The 24723-nt window shown below is 38.6% G+C and overlaps 1 protein-coding gene across 4 annotated transcripts in view; it reads right to left on the bottom strand.

The window, feature by feature from the left end:
- The window catches only part of FBXL20 (F-box and leucine-rich repeat protein 20), a 69815-nt gene that overhangs the window by 43776 nt on the left and 1316 nt on the right, over positions 1-24723 (bottom strand). Inside the window, exon 1 of one of the 4 annotated variants that reach the window (XM_014536173.1) lies at positions 1475-1572. The exons of the other annotated variants lie outside the window; for them this stretch is intronic. The gene's annotated coding sequence lies outside the window, so the exon portion shown is untranslated. Of the gene's footprint in view, positions 1-1474; positions 1573-24723 lie in introns of those variants that run through there. 4 annotated transcript variants of the gene reach the window in all.

Here is a 24723-nt window from a genome sequence, read left to right as displayed (position 1 = left end):
GGACACCCTTCAGGGCAAACCAGCCGGCCCCCACCCGTGCACCAGGCCTCTATCCTATATAGTAAAAGGGTAATATGCAAACTGACCCTAACAGCAGAAAGACTGGGAATGACTGGTCACTATGACACACACTGACCACCAGGGGGCAGACGCTCAATGCAGGAGCTGCCCTCTGGTGGTCAGTCGCTCTCATAGCAGGGAGCTCTGCTCAGCCACAAGCCAGGCTGATGGCTGCCAGTACAGTGGTGGTGGTGGGAGCCTCTCCTGCCTCCTCAGCAGCGCTAAGGATGTCCAACTGCAGCTTAGGCCTGCTCCCCGCTGGCAAGTGGGCATCCCCCGAGGGCTCCTGGGCTGCCAGAGGGATGTCTGATTGCCAGCTTAGGCCCAATCCCCCGGGGAGCAGGCCTAAGCCAGCAAGTGGTCACCCCCGAGGGGTCCCAGACTGTGAGAGGGCACAGGCCGGGCTGAGGGACCCCCTACCCCCGAGTGCACAAATTTTTGTGCACTGGACCTCTAGTATATATATAAAAGCCTAAGCAACCATCCAACTGTTTGACCGGTAGCAATGACACGCAATGACCACCAGGGGGCAGATGCTCAGACTGGTAGCTATGACACACACTGACCACTAGGGGGGCAGACGCTCAACACAGGAGCTGCAGAGCTGCGGTGACTTGGCAGCTGTGGTTCTCGGGTGACGCACCCAGAACCAGAGAGGAGGGAGCCTGATTCCAGGGTGTGTCACCCGAGAACTGCCCTCCTCCAATCTAGGACCCCTTGGGGGGATGTTGGAGAGCCGGTTTCGGCCCGATCCCCACAGGCCAGGCCGAGGGACCCCACTGGTGCAAGAATCCGTGCACCGGGCCTCTGGTCTTATAATAAAAGTAATGTTATTGCCCTGGCTGTGTGGATCCACTGGTTGGAGCATTGTCCAGTATACCAAAAGGTTTCAGGTTTCATCCCCGGTTGGGTGGGTACAGGAGGCAATCAATCGATGTTTCTCTCTCTCTCTCTCTTCCCCCCACTTCCTCGCTCTCTAAAAATCAATAAAAATATATCCACCAATGAGGATTAAAAATAAAAGTAATGCTATTGCCTGATATTATCTGATATTAAAGAATAATCTGCTTTCCTATAGAAGAGAGTGCGGAATCTCCCAGGGAAGGCAGGGGAGGGTGGGTGGGCAGAAAGTAATCAACCAAGGATCTTGTATGCATATATGCATGGCCCATGGACACAGACAATGGAGCAGTAAGGGCCTGGGGCAGGCAAGAGGGGGTTAATGGGGGGAAAAGAGGGGGTTAATGGGGGGAAAAGGGGGACACGTAATACTTTCAACAATAATTGTTAAAAAAAAAAAAGAATTATCTGCTTCCCAACAATATCTACCCATCAGTGGAAGGTATTTTTTTAAAAAAATCATATCTCTCCTCTTCTACAACTCTAATTATAAAAAGGAACAAAATTCACATACAGCTGCTGATTGTTTTCCTTGCTTCAGTCTATACCAGTGGTCGGCAAACCGCGGCTCGCGAGCCACATGCGGCTCTTTGGCCCCTTGAGTGTGGCTCTTCCACAAAATACCACGTGCGGGTGCACACATACAGTGCGATTGAAACTTCGTGGCCCATGCGCAGAAGTCGGTTTTCGGCCTGGGCGAAACAAGTATACAAGACGAGTGTGGATGGGAGAGTTGGAAGGGGTCGACCTCAGCAAACGTATCTCAATCAGATTGAGGACGTTTTTAGCAAAGGCCAGCTTAGGAGTACCCTAATTAAGTTAATAAGAATGTACCTACCTATATAGTTTAAGTTTACAAAATTTGGCTCTCAAAAGAAATTTCAATCGTTGTACTGTTGATATTTGGCTCTGTTGACTAATGAGTTTGCCAACCACTGGTCTATACAAACTGAATGCTGTTGTCTCTGTGGGAACATGAAGGCATGTGAAGGGAAAAAGGAATACACAGTATCCTGAGAGGATCTGGAAACACCAGGTGTATAGGACATCTGTCCAGATTTCTATTTCCCTTATCATCCTACTGCACATATGGACCCTACTCCAATTTTGCAAAAAAGGCCAAGATCAGTGGTTCACAACTGTGGTCACCTGACCAGCAGCATCAGTATCAAAAGGGGGCCTTGTTAGAAAAGCAAATTCTTGGGCTGTACTCCAGACCTATAGAATCAGCATCTGGGATTGGGGAGGAGGTGAAGGGAAAGAGGGGCAATTTGTATTTAACAAGCCCTCAAGGTGATACTGATGCTTCCTTAAAGTCTGAGAAACAATTGACCAGATAAAGTGGATTGAGGATCTCAGAACCCAAGAAAGTACAGTTCTCACAGATAATCAGAATTATTTTACTATTTAAGTGACACAGCAATGGAGTTTAGAAAATAATTCTAGAGGCAGATATACAATAATTTTAGATGTTTTCTAGGAAAACCAACTGACTTCTGCTAGTTGATGGTATTGTTTGTAAAATAAATGTTTCACAGAAGCAATCGAATACATGTTTTAGATATTTTAATATTTCAGCTGAATCCAAACTCTAGGTTTCTCATGCAAAATACAATGGATGTCAAAACTATAATGAATTACAACAAAACTATAATGAATTACAACAAATTTGACCAAAACTATAACGAATTATAACAAATTTGTGAAGGGTTTAAGCTCTAACTGTTGTAAAGGAAATGACTGTTCAAACATTTGACCTTCTTAGGTAATCTGGTTTTATATTAACATGGGGCTATACCATTATGTATTTTTATAATCTATCCACAAACAATTACAAGGATGTAGTCAGAGAGGAAAACATGAGAGCAACTAAACTGTTCTCTTGCTATATGTTTCAAGATAAGACACCAAACTCTTAAAAAAGCAAAGAGACATGGCTACAGCCCTTCTTCTAGGATAGGACATTCTTAAATTTAAATTATCACTTAAATAAGTGACTTGGTTTGTCAAACATTAGCACTTATTGTTGCTTTGCATAACACTGTAATTGTTTTTCTATAATTACAGAGCTGAAAAATAGAACTTTAAATTACAAATTATAATTACATCATCTAATAGAGTTTCCTGAATGGTAAGAAGCATTTTTTGTTGATTTAACCTTTTGATCAGTTTTTTGAGATTTATTATTTTAATCAGTCTGAAATAAAAAATATGAAATGCACCCTAACCGCTTTGGCTCAGTGGATAGAGCGTCGGCCTTCGGACTGAAAGGTCCCAGGTTCAATTCCGGTCAAGGGCATGTACCTCGGTTGTGGGCACATCCCCAGTAGGGGGTGTGCAGGAGGCAGCTGATCGATGTTTCTAACTCTCTATCCCTCTCCCTTCCTCTCTGTAAAAAAATCAATAAAATATATTTTTTTAAAAATATGAAATGTTTCACAAATTTGCATGTCATCCTTGTTCAGGGGCCATGCTAATTTGTATCGTTCCAATTTTAGTACATGTGCTGCCATAGGAGCACTCTGATCAGTTTTTAAATCTTACTTTGGCACATTTTGGGGATTAGTTTACTAACATAATGAATTTAAGTACTTATTAACACACAAACAAGACCCAGGAAACCAGTTCAAGAAGTTTTAAATCCAGGATCCGGGAGAGAAATGACAGGTTGAACAAAGGAAAAAAAAATAAATACTTGCTCAACAGTGACCCCTGCTGATAATTTAATTAAGAGTATAGTTACCAACTCCAAAAGATATTAAAAGATCTGATCTATTTTATTCAAGCTTTCTAAGAAATACAAAATTTAATGAGTATTTTGGCAGGGAATACTAGTTATCCCCCAATATCCATTTTCCTCTTTTAGAGTAACAGAATTCCCAATTTTTGGCTAGCACAGGGCAGTGTGAAAAAAAGACTTTATTTCCTTTGCAGTTAGATAAGGCCAGGTTACTAAGTTCTGGCCAACAGAATGTAAGAAAAAGTGATGTCTGCAATTTCTGGAGTGTCCTTAAAAAGAGAAGGTATGCCCCTTCTTTACTCCTTCTTCAGTTATCCTGCTTGAAATGTGGTTAGGATGACTGAACTTGGTCTTCTATCATAACATTGAAGGCCAAGTTGTAAAAATAAGCAGAAAACTAGAAAAAGCCTGATGATGATGACTGTAGAGACACCATGACTCTGGGCTTTATATGAAGTCAAAATAAACTATTATATTTAAGTCACTTTTAATTTGAATCTCTGATACACATGCAGCTAAATTTATGAATATATTTTTAGATTTTACAAAGATATATTTTGTTTTTGCAAGATGAAAGTTCTGAAGATCGGTTGCCCAACAGAGTGTATTGTACACTTAAAAATGATGAAGATGGCCCTGGCAGGGTTGGCACAGCAGTTGGAATGTCTGCCCGAGGACTAAAGGGTCGCAGGTTCGGTTGTGGGTTCCCCCCCCTACCTGTGCGGGAAGCAACCAGTCAATGTGAGAAAGACATATTGATGTTTCTCTCCCTTCTTCCCCGTTCCCTTTCACTCTCTCTCTATAAAACAAACAAAAACAAACAAACAAACAAAAACAATGGAAAAAATCCTCTGGTGAGGATTAACAAAAAATAGATGATGGCAAATTTTATGCTATATGTATTTTTTCACAATTAAAAAAATTTTAAGGTATTTTTTTTCATTTTAACAATTCTGGAAGCACCTTAAAATTAAAATCTAAAGCTTTTTGTGGTTTATAAAATAATGGTACATTTAGTAATTCACAGCAACTTTTAATTATATATAGTAAATTATAACCAATAGGAGAAAAACAGAAATAAAGTAGAACTTAAGGACCATTTGCTTCTCCTCAAACAGGCTCTGTGCTTTTGCTCACATTATTTTCTCTGAAGTACCTGTAACCAAACTTGCCTAATCTGTCAACAGAAATAGAGTAATGTCCACTGGACATGCTCTCTATGCCATGAAGTCTTTCCCAATCTTCCTAACCGGATGTGCTTGGTTCCTTCTCCTATGAAACTCCAACTCACCTCAAAGCTCAGAATACCAGTTACCAACTAAATGTTACATTAAATTTAGTAAATAAGATGCAAATGACACCAGCACAGTAACAGATTGAATGTCTTTACACATACTTAAATTATATGAAGAGATGTAAGTTTGGAGACTCAGCTTTTGCCCCATTTATTTAAAAGGACATGAACTACATTAAATTTGTTTTATAAAAGTTATAATAATTGCTAAGTTTCACCATCATGGAATTTCACCTGCATATAGCACTTTTAAACAGCGTTGTTATGGTATATTTTTAAATATATTTTATTGATTTTTTTACAGAGGAAGGGAGAGAGATAGAGAGCTAGAAACATCGATGAGAGAGAAACATCAATCAGCTGCCTCCTGCACATCTCCCACTGGGGATGTGCCCGCAACCCAGGTACATGCCCTTGACCGGAATCGAACCTGGGACCTTTCAGTCCGCAGGCCGACGCTCTATCCACTGAGCCAAACCGGTTTCGGCTGCATATAGCACTTTTAAACAGCGTTGTTATGGTATAATTCACATACAATAACATTTATTGGCTTTAAATGTACACTTCAGTAATTTGTGTGCAACCATCATAATTCACTTTGATGAGTTTCCACCACCCCCAAAATATCCCTCATACCCCTCTGCAATCAATCCCTGTGCTGATCTCTAACCTCAAGCAACCACTAATATGGTTTCTGTCTCTGTAGATTTTCCTTTTCTGGACATTTAAAAAAATGGAAACAGAAAATGTTATCTTTCATCTGGCTTCCTTTATACTGCATGTTTTGTTTTTTATTGTTGACAGCATTACAGATGTCCTCCATTCATCCTCTCTTTGCCTCTCTCCACCCAGCCCTACCCCATCCCAGGTCTTCCCACACTACTGTCTGTGTCCATGTGGAATGCATTTATGTTCTTTGGTTAATCTCTTTCCATTCCCTCCACCTCTCTCTCCCCTCTGAGATCTGTCCGTCTGAACTTATTTCACTGAGCCCAGCCAGCGTGGTTCAGTGGTTGAGTGTCGATCTATGAACCAGAGGTCACGGTTCGATTCCTGGTCAGGGCACAGGCCCAAGTTGTAAGCTCGATCCCCAGTGTGTAGGGTGTAGGAGGCAGCAACAGCCAATCAATGATTCTCTCTCAATCCCTTCCTCTCTGAAATCAAGAAAAATATTTCAAATAAATAAATAAAAAATAAAAAGTTTGACTCATGATCTAAATTTCATGGATTTGAATAACATTTAAGACATACAGCCCTAGCTTGTTTGGCTCAGTGAATAGAGCATCAGCCTGCAGACTAAAGAGTCCCTGGTTCGATTCCAGTCAAGGGCACATGCCCAGGTTGCTGCTCGGTCCCCAATGGGGAGTGTGCAGGAGGCAGCGATCAATGATTCTCTCTCATCATTGATGTTTCTATCTCTCTCTCTCCCTCTCTCTTCCTCTCTGAAATCAGTAAAAATATATATTTTTTAAAAATTTAAGACATACACAGGTAACCCAATATAAGTCAAATCTTCCAGTGGGAGGAAAATTTTAGGGATAGATTAAGGATAAACTTTTATAAAGAAATCCAAAGTTGAAACTGCAGAAGATTTTTTTAAAAACTATTTTTATTTATACTTTTTCTAAGTAATTTTTACTGATTATGCCATTCCCTAGCTAAGCCAACACCAAATGTTTTTCTGATTGGCTGGTTTTCTTGCCAGGGTCTAAAAGGAAAAACATTTTTGCATGGCTAAATAAACATTAAAAAAAAAGTCTGTAATTCCTCCACCCAACATCTTGTCCCTAACAGAAACATAACTGCTTTTTAAAAAGAAACTACTGCCAGTGTGTTATCATCTTATGACTAAACTAGTGGCCTGGTGCACAATATGTGCACATTGAAAGGAAATTAATTAGAAGAAAGATTCGTGCGGTAATTACATTACTGCGAAATATTACATGTCAAAATAGTATATATAATATAGTGTTACAAAATTAAAATACAAAATATTTTAATATCGCTATTCGCCCTTTCTCTATAATAGAAGTGGTGCCAGTGAGAGCTTTATATGTATCAATGTTTATTTTTAAATTGCCAGTGCGTGTCATATGTACCGGCCTGCTAGTCGGTCAGTCGGACGGTCAGTCACTTAGCCTTTTATATATATAGAAGATTTATCGTAAGAAAGAAATCCCTAGATAAAAACCAAGGAAGGGGTACATTTAGAAAACAAACACAATACTTACTAGGTCAAACTTTCTGCTTTGGACATCTTCTAACATCTACCTCAGTATTCCAAGCTTTCTTTTATCCTGACTTCTGTTTACTTAACCAAAATCTATATCCACTTCCAATTCCTTGCTCTCAGTCTAAAATAAGTATACACTTTTATTCTATTCTCTGTCACCTACTAAATTTTAACTATACTCAGCAACATTCCAGTGCTCTGAGGACTCCATGAATTTGAAGAACCACTGGATATGACTGCTCATTCCTAGAAATTGTGAATGAAAAAAGGGGGCTATGTAATAAATATGACAAGTGCATTGACTGAAGTGACCTCACGGAGTGATGTGATCATAAATTCCAAACTGGGCAGGTCATGGTGGGTAGCCACACCCTAGGCTTATAATTTCTTTAGTAAGGATCTATCTTTGCTGTAAGAAAGCCCTACCCATTGTTCTTGTGCATCTAGGTTATAACTGTGAAATGCCAGAGTAATCCTTTTTTCAGATCTCTCTGAGGTGTAACCACCCTCAAGGGAACACATGATCTTATTGCCTATGTACCACCCCTATTCACTATAAACCTTTTTATCTTGTACCAGCAATGTAAATGTATATCTCTCCATTTTACTCTTCATCCAATCATAGATTCCTTACTTCCCTCCTCTGATTCAAAATGTATTTTAAAAACCACAAAACTGCCCTAACCGGTTTGGCTCAGTGGATAGAGCGTTGGCCTGTGGACTGAAGGGTCCCAGGTTTGATTCAGGTCAAGGGCATGTACCTTGGTTGGGGGCGCATCCCCAGTAGGAGGTGTGCAGGAGGCAGCTGATCGATGTTTCTCTCTCATCGATGTTTCTAACTCTCTGTCCCTCTCCCTTCCTCTCTGTAAAAAATCAATAAAATATATATTTTTTAAAAACCCCACAAAACTGCCATTCTCTGGAGCATTTTGAGATCTTGCTTATAGGCATGTCCTCAGTTTGGCTGAAATAAACTCTTTAATGTTCTATAGGTTTGGAATTTCTTTCGTTGACAAAATTTTCCATGCCCTACTGAAAACTTCTTTTTAAGTTTGAAGTGAAAGGAAAGAACTGAAAATTCAAAGTAGCAATATATGTCCTTCTCTCCTCCTCCACTTTCCCCAGTCCCACCTGATCTAAATACATACAAAAGAACTAAGAGGTAAATACTGCAAGTCACAGGGGATTTGATGCAGTAGCAGGTATTTAACTGAATTTCATATTCCAAAATGCCACAGGGATTGGTAAATCAAGAGAAAGCAGGATTTGATTTCCTCATGTACAAATTCTAGTCAATGTGCCAGAAACTGAAAATTGGCAGAATCGGTGGAATTTTCCAAGACATATGTCAGATAGTAATTTTACAATTCACTCACAAACACACATTTTAAAGCATCTTACTGCTATAGAAACATTTCCGAAGCAATAGGATTTTAATGTAGCCATGTTACTTATTTGTAGAAAAAGCATTCCCCTATTTTAGATAAGAAACAAATAAAGTACATAGTACCCTAGATATACTAACTGCATTCCAGAAATTATATTTTAGATTTAAAAGGAACCAAAAAACACAATGTATTAAACTGGAACAAGGATTTATTTTTTTTATATTTTTAGGACATAGATTTTTTAAAGTGGAAGGGAAGAAATACCTTAGTAAGAAAGTCATTTAGGAAAAGTGATACCAAGTTAATGGACCAAAGAAATCTATTAGACTTAGGTCATGATATGAACAATACAATGGTGCAATTATAAGGAAGCCAGTTAAACGAAGGATACATTATATAGCTAGATATTTGGCTGGTATTAATTAACTGATAAATATCTGGAAAGAGGTTTCTATAATATGTCATATAACAACTGAATTCTTATATAAAAAATCAACCACAACAAAAGGACTTGGAAAACACCATATATTCCTATCTCTTTATTCTACTGAATCTTCTAGAACAGAGATTTTCAACTGGTGTGCCACAAGAATTTTTAAAACATGCAATACCTGACTATGTAGTCAAGGGCACTGACCTCTTTTCCCTTAAATTGTCAAATATAAAAACGACAACAGCCAACACAACAATAGCTGTCCCGTGTGAATGCCCTGTCTTGAACCATAAGTAGTGGTTAAAAATAAGTAGTATAGCCTGGCTGGTGTAGCTCAGTGGTTCAGCATCGACCTATGAACCAGAAAGTCACAGTTCCATTCCTGGTCAGGGCACAAGCCCCAGTCAGGGCCCATGTGCCCACAGGGCTCGATACCCAGTGGGGGGCATGCAGGAGGCAGCCAATCAATGATTCTCTCTCATCAGTGATGTTTCTATCTCTCTTTCCCTCTCCCTCTCTGAAATCAAAAAAAATTTATTTTAAAAAAATAAGTAGTGCCGAAACCGGTTTGGCTCAGTGGATAGAGCGTCGGCCTGCGGACTGAAAGGTCCCAGGTTCGATTCCGGTCAAGGGCATGTACCTTGGTTGCGGGCATATCCCCAGTAGGAGATGTGCAGGAGGCAGCTGATCGATGTTTCTCTCTCATCGATGTTTCTAACTCTCTATCCCCCCTCCCTTCCTCTCTGTAAAAAATCAATAAAATATATTTTTTAAAAAAAAGAAAGAAAATGGCAGAATAAGGAATTTTGAAATCCCACCTCTCCATAAAATTAACCAAAATAATGGTCAAAAAAAATTTTTTTTTGAACTTTGGAAATTGACCAAAGACTTGCAACAATCCAAGTAGTGCATATTCAAGGGAAAAAAAAAAAAGTTGAATCCCATTAAGAACAGAGTTTGTGGCATTTTCATTTACCCCAACTCCCAGACCAGGAACAGCCCTGAAAATAACAGCTTGCATTGCTGGTAATTGAGGAACCAGAACAGATTTCTTTTTCAAAGTGATGTAATTATTTGTCTACACCTGTCTGGTTGCTTCCTGAAAGACCAACTCAAAAGGCTTGTCTTTTTTTTTTTTTTAATTGATTTCTTACAGAGAGGAAGGGAGAGGGATAGAGAGTTAGAAACGTTGATGAGAGAAACATCGACCAGCTGTCTCCTGCACCCCCCCCCCCGGGGATGTGCCCGCAACTAAGGTACATGCCCTTGACCGGAATCGAACCTGGGACCCTTGAGTCCGCAGGCTGATGCTCTATCCACTGAGCCAAACTGGTTAGGGCAAAAGGCTTGTCTTTATTTTGCCGAACTCAAAAGGGGCCCAATGCTAAAGAAACTACCCCACTTTGTCCAAAACAAATGTTTTAGTCACAGCTGCCTGAGGGACAGGTAACAGTTGGAGCAAACAATGGACCAACCATAGAGCTTGGGAGGAAAGGGCCAGAAAATGAGATGTCCATAAGGGCATTGAAAGCTCCCATATATTCCTGGGAATATAGAGGGCCACACACATACCCAGGGATGTGCACATGTCCAGGAAAGACTTGAGAAGGCCCTAACCTATCACCTCTGGTTGACTGAAGCTTTACAGAAGCAGGAAGTGAAGGCTAAGTGCCAGAAGCCGGTCCATCCTTGCTGCTTGACACAGTCGCTGCAGGAAAGAAACATCTGCACAGCATATGTTTCAAGGGACCTGGCATATATAGCATATTGTTCTTAATATGTTTGCTCTCCTTAGTGCCATGTGTTTTAACCAAGGTCACCTCTCCGAGTAAGGTTGTTTCCCCAGGTGGGGATTTTTCCCTGAGGTTAGGGAGGGGATACAACCCCTTAACTAAGTGCCAGGCGGGTAGTTAATCACTTTAACTACAAACAATCACGCTTAAGCTACATAATCTTTACTCCCTGGAATGGAGATAAGAGACGCCCTAACCTTTGCAATAGAAATTGACAGGATTAAAATTGACTGGTATAAATACAGATGTAACAAGACAATAAACATCAGATCCTGATCAGATCCTAACCAGAACTTGGCCAGAGATCGTGGCTGGAGATCCTGGCTAGGCTGCTGATCAACTGAAGGCTGTCTCCGTGTCATTCCTTCTTCGCCGACTCCGTCCACACCTTTGGGGACCCCTGGACCTGCTGGGGTTGGACCCCAGCAGCTAAGTAAGGCATAATTGTAAACTGTCTGGCTAAGCATTTAAGGGATACCCTCAATGTACAAAAAGAACTCAATAAAGAGAATTTTTGGTTGCAAGTATTTAAGGAAATCTCTGTACAATCACTTAGCTGATTATTAAGCTAATGGAACAAAAGTTTCGGTGGCCATACAAGAAAAAGAATACACATTTTACAGAACTAGTTCAAAAATACACTAAACAAACAACACTACAAAAAGCAGCATTAACAAACCCGGGAGAAAAATGAATAGAGTTGCCACATTTTAATATTCAAAATGTCCAGTCTAAAAAAAAATACAACGTATGCAAAGAAGTAATTTGCAAATAATATATATAGGGATCTAGTTATCCACAATAAAGAACTCTTATAACTCAACAAATAACTAGTTTTAAAATGTGCGAAGAATTTGAATAGACATTTCTACAAAGCAGATACAAAGGGACAAAAAACACATAAGATGCTCAACATCATTAGTCATTAAGGAAATACAAACCAAAACCACAATGAGATACCCACCAGGACGCTATAATTTTAAAAAAGGAAAACAACAACTGTTGGCAAGGATATGGAGAAATTTAAACCACTGTACATAGCTGTGGAATGTAAAACTGTACAGCTGCTGTGGAAAACGATTTGACAGTTCTTCAAAATGTTAAACATAAAATTACCACATGACCCAGAAATTCCACTCCTAAGTACATACCCAAAAGTATTGAGCCCTCCTTGGCTGCTTAAAGATTGGCTGCCAACATGAACAACACAGTAACTATCCGAACCAGGAAGTTTATGACCAGAAGACTGCTTTAGTGGAAACAAATGGTCATTGACATCCTTCACCCTAGGAAGGCAACAGTACCCAAGACAGAAATTCAGGAAAAACTAGCCAAAATGTGTAAGACCATACCAGATGTCATCTTTGTATTTGGGTTCAGAACAAATTTTGGTGGTGGCAGGACACCTGCCTTTGGCATGATTTCTGACACTCAAAGAAAAATGAACCCAAACAGACTTGCAAGATACGGCCTATAGGAGAAAACAATGACCTCTAGTCCCCTCACTACAGCCATAACATGTAAAGTATAGAATTAAACAGAATCGTAGGTAGGGAGTATTATTGACTGAAAAGGTAATGTATGAGTTAATTACACATTTTCACCATTTGAATATGTTTGTAGTTAGTAGTGAAGATAGATCTTGGCCATTACACCTTGTATTTCATGGATGGGATCAGTTTAAATGCAAATCTGACATTATTGAAATAAATCATTTAAATACTCCAGAAGATGATAATATTGTTTCTTGGTATTCTTTCTTTTCTTTTTTAAAATAAAAATATTTGTATTGATTACAGAGAGGGAGAGAGAGATAGAAACATCAATGATGAGTATCATTGATCGGCTGCCTCCTGCACTCCCCCTACTGGGGATTGAAACCCCTCCCCCGCTACCAGAGCATGCTCTGACTGAGAATTGAACCATGATCTCCGAGTTTATAGGTTGACGCTAACCACTGAGCAACACTGGCTGTACAAATATTTATAAAACTTTTAAAATAAATATTAAAAAGTCTCACTCCCAGTCTTCATGAGGAAGAATTATAGCAAAAAAAGTAATCAGATTAGTTTTACTTGACATATGGATAATATGCTAACAGCTTTTGAACCAATGGTGACTTACAGCATAGGTATCTGAAAGGAAATTACTACTTGGTATGGTTTACACAGAATATCTGTTCATGGTTGTTTGAGAGAGTTACTTAAGTTGGTTAATAAGTATGGCTAATAAGCCAAAGTACCAGTTAAATTCCCATACTTTGCAGTCTCCACAAAATTAACTTCGCTCAATTCTATGGTCACAAACCAAGTATTACTCAATCCTAACAAAACATCTTATAAATGACTGCTATGGTTCAAAAGAAGAAGAATGGGTAAATTGTTCAAAACAACCTATTCTCAGCATACCCGAGAGGCAAGTATAACAGACTTCAAGTCAACTAGATTAAAGTTCTGGCTTTTATACTTAGATATTTAATGTTGGGAAAAATAACAGCCTTACAGGGCATTTGCTTTCTATAAAATAGCAGAAAAATATCCTGTGCCTAACATACAAGATTCTTTTTAAGTTCAAGTGAAACAATAAATGGGAATATGCCCTTTAATGTGTAAAACACTATATTCATTACTTGAGATAGTTCAATGTATCTGTCCTAGGGGTTAGTAGGAATATATATGAGGGTCATACACACACTCAAACCTACTTTTGCTCCACCCGGTATAATGAATTCCTGAAACTACTTACTTCCCTATTCCTCTTTTTCTAACCTTGTTTAATTTCTGCTTATGTCTCTGAGGGATGTTGCTTTAGAGAGGAGGGGTTACTCTGATTAGCTCTATCATTGGTAGTACTGTTTCATTTCCCTGAAGATTTCTCAGTAGAACTAAAGAAATTACTAATAAAAACCTGCAGATTTTTTCCTTGGTCCTTCCCTGTAAATATGGAGAGAACGTCATAGAGAAGGATAATTCATACTCCTATGTTTAAAAATAAATCCTTACACCTGAGAGTAAAGTGGTAATATATTTTTTTTTGTTGATTTGAGAAACAAACATCGACTTGTTGCTCCACTTATTTACGCATTCATTGTTTGATTCTTCTTTTTTTAATATATTTTATTGATTTTTTACAGACAGGAAGAGAGAGGGATAGAGAGAAACATCGATCAGCTGCCTCCTGCACACCCCCTACTGGGGATGTGCCCGCAACCAAGGTACATGCCCTTGACCGGAATCGAATTGGGACCCTTCAGTCCGTAGGCTGACGCTCTATCCACTGAGCAAAACCAGTTAGGGCCATTGTTTGATTCTTGTTTGTTCCCTGCTGGGGGATCAAAGCCACAACTTGGGGCATTGGGACCATGCTCTAACCAACTGAGCTACCCAGCCAGGGTTTAAAGTGCTAATATTTTTTGAAAGCAGGGTCAATGGATTTTGTTTTTCTTTAAAAGCATTAAAGTAAAAAGAAATTTAGCCCTGGCCTTGTAGCTCAGTTGGTTAGAGTGTCATCCCGATATGCCAAGGTTTCGGGTTCGAGCTCAGGGCACGTACAAGAAGCAACCAATGAATGCATAAATAAGTGGAACAACAAATCGTCGTCTCTTGCTCTCTCCCTTTCCTCTCGCTCTCTAAAAATCAAAAGAAATAATAAAAGCATTAAAGTATAATGTATCTCTTATAAGCAGTCTGAGGATAACAGAAAGTGTGAATGCTTTTCATCAAATTGGTTTTTATCACTCCCATATATCTATCACTGCATTTACTAGAACCCACTAAATTATTTTTCTTATGTATCTTCCTTCCTAACTAGACTACAATCTCTCTGGGGCAGACAATTTTTTGGAACAGCTTTGTACTTCTAACACCTATCAATATCTAACACATAGTTGGTGCTAAATAAATTTTTAACAGAACTGAATTCCTACCAATAGCATGCCTTGGTTTTCTATACCCAGATTTTTCTGAGCCCTGAGCAAGGTCAGATAAGCTTTGCTGAGCTCTGACACATATCTGTTTTTGGGAGGATGAGAGGCTGTATAGTGTGGTGTGATGGTTTCATTAGTGAAACAATGTACTAGATCACATAAAATGGACAAATTGTAAAATAACTATATTTTAGGTGCTGTACATTTGATTGATTAGGTGCAAACCTTGTTTCTAGGGCTAAACATCTAGGATAGAATAGAAACCTGAGAAAAGGGGTACTGATTTTATGATTTCAAATTCATGATATGTAAATTATTTCCCCATGGAATTCGTTGTAAATATAAATTATCTTTGTATTCCCTATCCGTGTTTCTTCTTTAACAGAAATTTATATCACTCTCTTAGGAAACTTCCATTCCCAGATCTCCCATTCAGTGGATGACAATGGTTTCAAGGGATTAATACTGTGCAAAAACTTCACTAGTGAGTCTGATAGCCATTCAGGTTGATACTTATTAATCTCTACTACAGAATTCAGTTGTCATAAGTGAAATTTAGTTTTATTTACTCCTCCTTAATAATGTCTGTTTAACTCAGGGGGAGTAGTCTTAAAAAGTAAGAGTTCTGGGTTTATTAAATCTGACATACATTATATTAAATTTAATCTTTAACATTAATCCAGTTTGTGTTAAAATAGAGAAACAGACAACTAGAGATCTCATTTTATTTAGAGTTGTAAAGATAGAGAGATGTAAATGGTTTTTCCTGGGGCTCAGTGCGAGTTCACAGTCTGTGTGGAGATCTTGATTCCTAATTTAGAATAAACTTTTCTGTCTGGACCAGAGACTGATGAGTGCAAATAAAATTTATGTCATTTAAGGCCTACAATCCATCTTTTGAGGATTTTAATCTCAATATAATTATTCTTTCTTAAGGAATGTGTTGACCTCAGTAAAACTGCATTTGTTGTTGCTGCTGTGTAGATTTAGACTTGGGAAGTGTCTTTGGTATAAATCCAGTCAGCTTTGACAAAGAATACTGAATATTAAGTCCCTTATCTTCCCGAAGTTACCATTCATGATGATATAAAAAGTTCTAGTATTAAATAAATGTGTAATGGAGAATTCCAAGATATATCAGGTTTCTTTCCTACAAATGGGTTGCAGAAATAAGTTATGATGCAATTTTTTTCAACATAAGCTTCTTTACATGAAGAACATGTAAATTATTTTCAAAAAATGACACGAATGCATGTGGGGAAAAGGTATTAGCAATGCAGTGTTCTTTTTCAAAAAATAAATGCATCGCTACTTGTGCATGTTCAGTCATGCCATAGCTTAATTTTCTACAAATCAAAAAATGGAGTTTCTGGGGTAAAAGCTGACTGATCTAGTGTTTTAAATGTCAACTTACAACTGGGTGCCAGATTCTCATCTTAGGAGACATTTATCCATATCTGCCTAACAATGAATATAATAATGGTTACAGTATAAACTCCAGATTAAAACACTGCTAAATTATTACCATTCAACTAGGTTGATTAAAATTCACAGCAGTTCCTATTGAACAAACACAATATATAAAACTAAATCAGATGAACAAAGAGATAATTAGTTACATTCTTTTCTTTATAAGAGAAATTTTCCTTTAAATAGTAAATTCCAAAGCATTGAAAATGATTTATAAAAAGTCTACTTAAAAACATTTCTACTCCACAAATATAGTAATAGTTATTATTTATTGAGCCCTACTGTATAGTAGATAATTTGCTAAATGCTACACAAACATTACAGAATTTAATTCTCACAATCCAGTGCAGTAGGTAGAACACCCATTTTGGATAGAAAATTTGAGACTTGGAGACATTAAATAGCTTGTCTAAGTCACAGAGATGGTAAGTGGCAAGCCAAGGTTCAAACTTTCAAACTGACTTCAAAGCTAATACTCTTAAATAGGGTATAATACTTTATAAATCCTAAGAATTTTAATTTAATAACAGCACACTATTAAGTACAGGATATCACACAACCATTATATATCCATTCTTCACTCCCTTGGCAAAGGAGTTCATTTGGACAGATATTGCACAGTTGTTTTTTAATTCTAGTGTCTCCCTCCATTTTTACCAGAATTCAAGGCAAAAATAAACAGGAGTCAAAAGCAGAATATAGGTTAAGATCACAAAGACTGTCTTTATGAGCAGTTTTATGTAAAGAAATGTAAGAACACTGGCAATAAGTTGAGTATCTAATTGCTAACCTACAGCAAATTGGGAGACTTATTTCAGAGAATCATGGAATTACCATGCTCGAAGGAACTTCAGAGTTGAGACAGAGGTCCAGAGAGGTAACTTACCCAAGGTCACATAGATACCAGTACATAGATATGTGTGTTTATGAGAAATTAAAATATATATGGAAGTACTTATTTCATAGTTCAGAACTGAATTATTTCCCTTTGTAAAATCCTTAAGATATCGCCTTCACACTTTCATTCTTTCCTTACTCAAATTAATTTCAAAATTAGAACATTAAATATATAAATGATCTGGTTCAAAAAATAAAATGACAAAGGATGACATATTCTAAAAGGGAACTCTAGAAAACCTTGCAGTTAACATTTATAATTAACATTAAATTGTTAATTTGCAGGGAACTGCAAATCCCTTCTTTCCTTTTTCTTCTCCCCACTCACCTTCAAAAAGGAAAACAAAAAAACAAAACAGGTTTTGTTGGTAACTGCAATTCAGGATATAGTGAGTTGGTAATGACCTTCCCTGGACCTAAACTGTCAACCAAGAATGACACATGCATAAGAACAGATATTCCTCTACATTAAAAAACCTGCTCTAATCTAGAAATTTTACTGTTTTCTTTTTTCCAGTCCCTCCTGCCACATAAATTCCCTTTCTCGGTAGACAGTAAAGCATACTTGAAGCACCCAGAATAGCTAAACCTGTGGCATTCTTCTTATTGTTGCAAATTATAAGAAAAACTAGTAACACTTTTCCATTCTTTTTACTTTTAATTATGAATTACCTACCTGCATCCTACAGTTGATCAGAAAGTCACACTCACCAACAAATACCATAATAGTATTTGATTATATAAAGTTATATAATTAAGCAAGCTGAAACACAAATACTTTTGCCTAGTTCAATACCACCACCTATTGTTAGCTGCTATTAAGTTAGCATTTTCAAATGAGTCCAAGTGCATTAAGACATAAATCTATAAAACCACATTTGAATGTCTCCATTTTCCTGAGTCAATTTTGGGTGGGAGTCTGACCCAAGAATTCACTAAGTCTGGAAGGTCAAGTAGGAAAACTGTAAAGACAACTATGTGAAAGCAGCTAAATTTGGTCAGTTTAAGGGCATTCTTTCTTCTTCCTCCCTCCCTGGGATTTTCCTGGTGTAACGGAATATTTTATTTTGAACATCTAAAAATACCCTTCCAAAACCACAGTAGTAGTTACTAAAATTTTAATTCAGTTTCCAATCTGTCACCAGTTGGGAAACAGTAATCTAAGGGCTAGGCATGGAATCCTTAGCTGTAACAAAAGTACTTATTAATTTGTAAAAAAGGAAATGAGACCAAGACTTGAAAAGACAACTCTGGAAATGAAAATGGAATTTTTACAGCCCTGGCCTGGTGGCTCAGTTGATGGGAGCATCCTCCCATACACCAAAAGGCTGTGAGTTCGATTACAGATCAGGGCACATACCCAGGTTGCAGGTTCAAATCCCCAGTGGGACGTGAACAGGAGGCAAGCAATCAATGTTTCTCTCTCACACTGATGTTTTTCTCTCTAAAATCAATAAAATATCCTCAGTTGAGGATTTAAAAATAGGTTTTGCTCTAGCTGATGTGTTCAGTAGTTACAGTGTCAGCCTGATCACCAAAGGGTTGAAGGTTCGATTCCCAGTCGAGGGCACGTACCTGGGTTGCAGGTTAGATTCCCCCACCCCGGTCAGGTGTGTTCAGGAGGCAACCAATCTATGTGTCTCTCTCACATCAATGTTTCTCTCTCCCCACCTCCCTTCCACTCTCTCTAGAAATATCAATGGGGGGGAGGGGAGGGGAGGGAATTATCCTCAGGTATTAACAACAACAACAAAAAAGAATATGTTTTGTCAAGTTTTTGCCAAGCTAAAATATTTTAACAACTTACTGGAAAACATGCATAATGGTTTATCCCTATGAAGACTACAAAGATACAAACATGTTAATTTTTAAATAATGAACAACTACCACGTAAGTACATGATATAATGTTATTGTGCTTCAAAAAGTAAAAAAGGACCCATGATTATACAATAGAGAAACATCAATAACACTATTCAAAAAAGGGCAGATTGTCTGAATGCGCCTATAGAGCATAGACTTCTAATTTGGATTTTCTGTATTAGATTGCTTTCAAACCAATTTCTAAAGTGTTAAAACAAAAAATAATAAATAAAGTGTTAAAAACAGTATTACTAGTACTCTTTCTCATTGTAATGCCTTTCAAATAGAGTGAAATGACTCTCGCCCACTAGAAAAATATATATAATTTTCCACATTCACCGAATTGGAAAATATGGTTATTTACTATGCAAAATGTCCTTTAAAAGATGAAACCTTAAGGGGGAAAAGGTTATTATTGCAGGCTTAACAGTACTGTGCAACTCAGACTACAAAATTTTCTTTTTGACTGTTTATTGATAGCCATTTTTTAAAAATAAATCTTGCCCTAACTGGTTTGGCTCAGTGGATAGAGTGTCGGCCTGCGGACTGAAGGGTTCCAGGTTCGATTCCGGTCAAGGGCATGTACCTTGGTTGCGGGCACATACCCAGTAGGGGGTGTGCAGGAGGCAGCTGATTGATGTTTCTCTCTCATCAATGTTTCTAACTCTCTATCCTTCTACCTTCCTCTCTGTAAAAATCAGTAAAATATATTTTTTAAAAAAGTAAAAATAAGTCAAAGGGTTTTCTATAATCTTTACAGGATAGGGCTTATTTTCGCCCTCTTCCACCTCCCTCCCCCTCAAGCCTTCACCACCCACTGTCTGTGTCTTCCAGAGTTCATTGGTTGATCTCTCTCCCCTCCCCCAACCCTCCTGTCAGCCTACAGATTTTAAAACAAAATATCAGAGTGGCTGTTTGTTTCAGAAGAAATGGCCAAAGAAATATGGTCCTCTGCTTTTATTCAAAAATTCATGGGATTCTGAAACAAAGGAAACCTTTATAATTGATTCTAACTCCCTTGTTTTGCAGAGGGAAATGATCAAATCAGAAAAGTGAAAAGAAATGACCAGGCCCTGGCTGGGTAGTTTAGTTGGTGAGTGTTGTCAGTATACACCAAGGTTGCAGTGTGATTTCCAGTCAGGGCACATACAAGAATCAACCAATCAATGCATAAGTAACTGGAACAACAAACCGATCTCTTTCTCTCTCAAATCATGACGAAAATTACAGTTAGTTGGTGGCAAAAATCAAGACCTACTATCCAGTTCTCTCAACTCCCACGGTAGTATGTTCTTTCTGCCATACCACCTTTTATGTTTTTTCTTATTTTGGACAAACTGAATTAATAAAGTGAGGCAAGCTATAATATTATAGATTTATCACAGTAAGCAGTGAGGTATAATCCTATATAATAAAAGGCTAATATGCAAATTGTCCCCTCAGTTCAACTGAGAGTTTGATCAGGGGTGGGCCGGCCTGATGGCCCCAATTGGGGCGGCTGGCCGGACCCTAACCGTGCACGAATTCACGCACCGGGCCTCTAGTAAAAAACAATAATGAATAATACTTCAAAATACCCAAATTAGAGCATATCACTTCCTAACTGTATGAGGTATAATGATAAGCAATAATGAACAATACTTCAAAATACCCAAATTAGATCTTATCACTTCTTAACATCTCCAGATACTAAATAAACTATAAGATGACATATGTCAGGTAATATTATCACTATAACTTTTTAAATGTTAGATTTTTATTATTTTTTTATTATTTTTTTTTAAATATATTTTATTGATTTTTTACAGAGAGGAAGGGAGAGAGACAGAGAGTTAGAAACATCGATGAGAGAGAAACACCGATCAGCTGCCTCCTGCACACCGCCCACTGGGGATATGCCCGAAACCAAGGTACATGCCCTTGACCGGAATCGAACCTGGGACCTTTCAGTCCGCAGGCCGACGCTCTATCCACTGAGCCAAACCGGTTACGGCAAAAATGTTAGATTTTTAAAATATATATATTTTTATTGATTTCAGAGAGGAAGGGAGAGGGAAAAGGAGAGAAGCATCAACGATGACTGGCTGCCTCCTGCCCGCCTCCTACTGGCGATTGAGCCCATAACCCGGGCATGTGCCCTTAACTGGAATCGAACCTGGGACCCTCCAGTCCACAAACCAATGCTCTGCCCACTGAGCCAAACCAGCTAGGGCAAATGATAGACTTTTTAATAAACCCAAATAAGATAGAATTTTTCCTCTGTGTTCTCATAATGGAGCTACTAAGATAAGAGCATGACAAAGTAGAGAGGTTTAACAACAACAAAAAAGATTTAAATGTACACGCCTGTCACTAATCTCACTGAGTGTTAAGATAACATTGTTTACAGAACTTATGAAGGGTAGCTTCATTCTCTTGATAGCAAAGACAAAGTAAAATACAATAGATGAAGAACGTTAGAAAACTCTTCCCCACACATTTTATGGGCTTTTATGCTATTATGATAAAACATGGAGCAGAATGATAAAGTGGAGTCAAAAAATGCAGATTGGAATCTTGGCTCTCCTACTTACTGGCTGTGCAACTTGAACACTTTTCAGGCCTCAGTTTTCCTCAACTGTAAAATGGAATTGTGAGAATCAGAAGTAACTGAGGTAAAACACCTAGCTCAGTGCCTGGATATGTAGGAAGATGAAATAACTATTATTAAATTTGAAATTATCAAATTTGCTGAAAAACAAAGTTTACTATAAATAATAAAATAAGTATTTGAATGATGAATTTCAATTAAGAGATTAAAACAATTGGGCACACATTATGTTAATGTTTAAGATTTATTATTATATCGATTTAGTGCCAAAGGGATAGAGCAACGAACAACAATAATTTTCACATCTCTGTATCTTTTAACTTTTCTATCCAACAATCATCTACTTTGGCTATTGACTTATGGGATGCTACATATGTGGCTAACAGGTTGTGCTCTCTCTTGATTTTAACTTAAAATTTTTTCCTATACCTCTATCCCTGAGTGTGAGATTTAAAGTTTGTGGCCTTCTGGTACAACATCCTAAAGCATAATACATAGGATATCCCTATAAAAAGATGTTAATGAATCAACTATAAAAAGATAAGCTTTGGTTATCTTCTCTCTGCCAGGAAAAAAAAATGTGGCCAAGAAAAAGGCAACAATTTTTCACTTTTTATAATAACCATAACTAATTTAAAATGTTATTTGCTATAAAATTTTCCAGCACTCACAAAAATTCTCAGGTGTCTGCTTACAATCATAAAATTATCAGTCCTTTAAAAAGCATCTTTAAAAAAATTTTAAAAAGTATTCTGAATATTGAGAATTAAAAATAATTTGATGTAAATGTTTTAAATATGAAAAGCCTGCTTTATCTTATCTGTATCTTCTATCCATTGAAAGTGAATATTTAAAATGTTTTCAATGAATTAGCAATGTATATTACTTCATAAAAGATCAAATATTTTATTGTTTTACTATTTATAAATTAGGAGAGTAAAGAAATGATTTTAAGAAATACTGCCCTGACCGGTTTGGCTCAGTGGATGGAGCGTCGCCCTGCGGGCTGAAGGGTCCCGGGTTCGATTCCGGCCAAGGGCATGTACCTTGGTTGCAGGCACATCCCCAGTCGGGGGTATGCAGGAGGCAGCTGATCGATGTTTCTCTCTCATCGATGTTTCTAACTCTCTATCCCTCTCTCTTCCTCTCTGTGAAAAATCAATAAAATATATTTAAAAAAAAAAAAAGAAATAACCAGATTAAAAAAGAAAGAATGAAACCCAGTAACACACACCAATTCCAGCCCTTTTCATTTGTATTCTAGCATGGAACACTTGGCGTAATAAAAGAGTAGCTTTTGGTTTACAAACACTTTAATCATGAACACTGTACAAGGAGAGCTTCTCCCCCGCCACCCCCCCCTTAATCTTTTTATCTTCTCAAAAACGTTTAGAGCCCTGGCCGGTTTGGCTCAGTGGATAGAGCATCAGCCTGTGGACTGAAGGGACCCAAGTTCAATTTCGGTCAGGGGTGCGGGAGGCAGCCTATCAGTGATTCTCTCTCATCACTGATGTTTCTATCTCTCTCTCCCTCTCTTCATCTCTGAAATCAATAAAAATATATTAGAAAAAAACGTTTAGAAAGCTGTAACTGCCAGTTACATATCAATCAAGGTAAATAGACATGCTTAATAAAGCAATAAATTTTCTTATTACTTTAGTACCATGACTACAGGTAAACTACGAATTAAAATATAAATTATTTAAAAAATGCAAATTTTAAAGCACATACTACAAAAGAACTCTTTCCAACAGTTACTCACACAACCTAAAAGTGAACAGCAAAATCAATGATACAGAGCTGGTTGCAATGGCAAAAGGCTATTCCCTACTCAAATCGTCAGTATTTGAGGGCTTTCAAGATTCCTGGTTAAGTGCCAAATGTCTGTTCAGTAATTTTAATGACAGTCCCAACTTTTACAGCAGTACTGAATACGAAAACACCAAAAATTAAGCTTACTGAGTCTCTCTACATTAGGACGACATAAATTAAAAACCAAATCATAGCCACTATAGTGCTTTCTTCCTGTGATTAAGTTAAACGTTAAAGCACTGAAGAGACCAATTCCTTAAAATTTTCTCCACTCCTCGCTTGCAACACTGTAGTCCTCAATTTATACCTCCCCCAAACACTTCCTACCTTGACATTTGTGGATAAATTAAAAAAAAAAAAACATTTCCCCCATAACCGTAAAAAGAAATCAAGGAATAGACTAAACTTAAGACCTTCGGGTAGCAATTTCACCCTCTGCACCTAGTTGGCAAGGTTTCCGCCACGTTTGTCTCACCGTCTTACAATTTCATCCTTCAAATGGAAATGAAGAAAAACACCCCGTGCGATGTACACTGAGCCGTGAGTGATCCCAGGTCAGCCTGACGCTCTGCCAGAAAAGGCCAGGTAACGCCTTCTCCTCCGGTTGTAGACGGTTCTCTCTCTCAGCCCCTGGATAGACCTCCCGGTCAATGCGACCGCAACTCATTTGCAAGACTTCGAGACTTGTAAATTACAAGTGACAAGACTTCCCTTCCCAAAGGAATCCCTTCCCTGCCTCCTCCCTACAGACGCCTTTCGGCCGTTTCCTTATTTCCTCGCCCATTTCTCCATCTCAGGGCCACACACCTCTCTGGTCAGAGAAGTTCTTGGAGACGGACAGCCCTGGAGGGGTTTCCTGAAACCCCCAGGCCTTCGCCCCCATCTCAACGCCTGTGCAGTGTTCACACACATCGAAGAGTTAGTTCCCAGAAACAATGAGCGGCCGAAGAGGAAGTTCCAGAACAATGCCCCGGCCCCACGCCGCACCAGAGCCCGCGTCGCCTCCCTCGCCCCCGCTTCACCCCAGGTCTCCACAGCTCCGACAAACGGCCCCCCGGCCCACAATCCGGGACCCCCCTCGCTCCGCGAACAAGGCGGCAGAAAGAAAAGCGAGCTCCGGTCGGTCGGGGCTGGGATGCTTTTTCTCCCGGGCGGAGGGAGGCCAGCCAAGGGTTGTGTAAAGAACTGAAAGCCGAGGGGGGCGGGGAATTAGGGCGCCAGAGCTAATCCCCCGCCCCGAGGCCCACGAGTGCAAGAGGCGGGAGGCGGCCAGCTCGGAGGACTCGGGGGGCCGGGCTGCACTAGGCGTTCGGGCCGCGAGGATGG

The sequence above is a fragment of the Myotis brandtii genome, unplaced genomic scaffold, assembly GCF_000412655.1.
Source record: "Myotis brandtii unplaced genomic scaffold, ASM41265v1 scaffold157, whole genome shotgun sequence".
In the NCBI taxonomy this organism is placed as follows: Eukaryota; Metazoa; Chordata; class Mammalia; order Chiroptera; family Vespertilionidae; genus Myotis; species Myotis brandtii.
This window is presented reverse-complemented; position numbering and strand designations above follow the sequence as displayed.